The sequence below is a fragment of the Panicum virgatum genome, chromosome 8N, assembly GCF_016808335.1.
Source record: "Panicum virgatum strain AP13 chromosome 8N, P.virgatum_v5, whole genome shotgun sequence".
Lineage (NCBI taxonomy): Eukaryota > Viridiplantae > Streptophyta > Magnoliopsida > Poales > Poaceae > Panicum > Panicum virgatum.
Genome location: NC_053152.1, coordinates 26,875,603 through 26,877,932, shown reverse-complemented (window position 1 = coordinate 26,877,932; position 2,330 = coordinate 26,875,603). Strand labels below are relative to the sequence as shown.

Genomic DNA, 2,330 nt, shown 5'->3' with positions numbered 1-2,330 from the left:
AAAAGTTTCTTATTTACATATTCTTGGGTAATCGTTTATAGAGTAGTAATTTTTCGTACTTAGCTCATAAAGCAAGGGTTTGCTGTTTTTCCATTTTATCAATGTGCAGAAAATGTACTTGTCCTAATTAATATTAGAGAAACAATGTAATGTTCATAACTGAAGTTATACATAGTTTCTGATGTTGAAATTTTTACAAAAGGTAGTTCTCTGAACAAAGTGTTTACTGAACAAATTTCAGCTCATTTGGTGCAGTCAATTAAACATGAAAAATGAATTACACAGCCACTGCTAGAATAAAGATCTATTTATACAGAACTAACCATGCAAGTATTGGTTCTCAAAATTTTACTGGTTGTTCCAGATATGTTTGTGAGCATACAGTAAATGTTTCATAATTTTCCTATGCAAAATCTAGAAGCAAAAATTTATCCAAACTAAATCTACATTTATCAAGATCTAATTATATAGAGAGTTTCATAGTGTTTTTGGGTCTCAACATTTTACTAGAGCCTTTCCTAAGCATGAACATGCTTCAGTAAAAATATCAGAATTTTTCTACAGCAGAATATTTAGTATTGCATTTACTTAACTCAGCATATACATTGTGGCAGTGAGAAAGGCTTGATTCCAATATTTTAAAGGCATAGAAGCATTTGCAAGAAGAGCAAGCCCGACATCCACAATGTGACGGTGTTTGCGCTCAGCAGCACCGTTTTGTTGGTGAGCATGTGGGCAAGAGACCCTATGGGTGATTCCTACTCGTTGAAAAAAGGAATTTAGTTTCTCATATTCTCCTCCCCAATCGGACTGTATGGAGAGAATTTTCTTGTTAAATTTTCTTTCAACAAGGCGCTGAAAGTCTTGGAACACAGAGAAAACATCAGACTTCTTTTTAAGAAGATAGATCCAAGTATACTTACTATAATCATCAATGAAACTAACATAGTAAGTATATCTTCCAAAAGAGATAGGAGCCGGTCCCCAAACATCTGAATAGATTAACTCAAGAGGAGAGCTTGACACTTTATTTGATTTTGAATAAGGAAGTTGATGGCTCTTAGCCATTTGACAAGCATCACACACTGACTCACGACTCTTATCACTAAAGAAAGATAAATTGTTCAAGCTAAGAACTCGATCAACAATAGGAAGGGCAGGATGTCCTAGCCTACTATGCCATCTTGATGTAGATGTTTTATTAACATAACAAGCTTGTCTACTTGGATCTCCACGAGAAGAACTGGTTCTTAGGGGATATAAACCGTCACGGCTTCTACCTTGATGAAGGACTTCCTTCGTTTGTTGATCCTTGATAAGAAAAAAGTCAGGGTGAAACTCCACAAAAGCATGGTTGTCCCGAGCTAATTTGTGAACAGAAACGAGACTTTTGTTTGCTTTTGGGACATGAAGAATGTTTTTTTAAGATGTAAATCCTTACTAGGGGTATGTAGAATTGAATGACCAATATTACTAATTCCCATACCTGAGCCATTTGCAGCATGAACTTGATCACGTCCATTGTATTTGTCATGGACAGTCAGCTTTTCAAGTTCTCCAGTGACATGATCGAATGCCGCGCTATCAATGTACCAGTTTGTATCATGGCCATTCCCAGAAGTAGCCGCACCAGCAACCTTGTGGTTCTGTTGATCTTCTTCTTCATCATCATCATACCGGTACCAACATCTTGGTGCTTCATGGCCATACTTCTTGCAAATCTGGCACTTGGGACCCTTTGGCTTGGAACTTCCAGCAGGGCTAGAGTTTGCATTGTTGCTGCGGTTTTGTCCTCCACCACGGCCTCGGCATCTACCGCCTCGGCCACAGCCACCTCCATTGCGTCCTCGGGTAGCTGAATTAGCCGAGGATTGATACTGGCCTCCTTCCTGGTACATCTCCAGGCGCATATCATATGCCAACAGTTGGGAGTATAGATTGCTCAGAGAGATTGATCCAACCCGCCCAAGAGTAGAAGTAACAAAAGCATTGTACTCAAAATCAAGGCTAGCCAGAATATATTGAATCATCTCATCATCATCTATGACCTTACCAACTGTGGCAAGTTCATCTCGAAACGAACACATCTTGTTGTAGTAGATGGAGGAGGACATGCTTCCCTTCTTGAGAGAAGCTAGCTTCATGCGCAGGTTTGCAACCCGTGCCTTGGAGTGTGCAGAGAACATCTCCTCCAATGCCTTCCATGCTTCTGCCGATGTGGTCACCGTTGCAACTAGTGCCAATGCCTCTTTCGTCAGAGAATTCAGCAGATAGCTCAACAATTGTTGATCCTTTGCAATCCATGAGTCGAACTCTGGATTGTTCACGGT

General features: G+C 39.7%; 1 pseudogene; it reads right to left on the bottom strand.

Moving 5' to 3' along the window:
* Positions 1–1,932: 1,932 nt before the first annotated feature.
* Positions 1,933–2,048, bottom strand: LOC120687099 (annotated as a pseudogene).
* Positions 2,049–2,330: the final 282 nt, after the last annotated feature.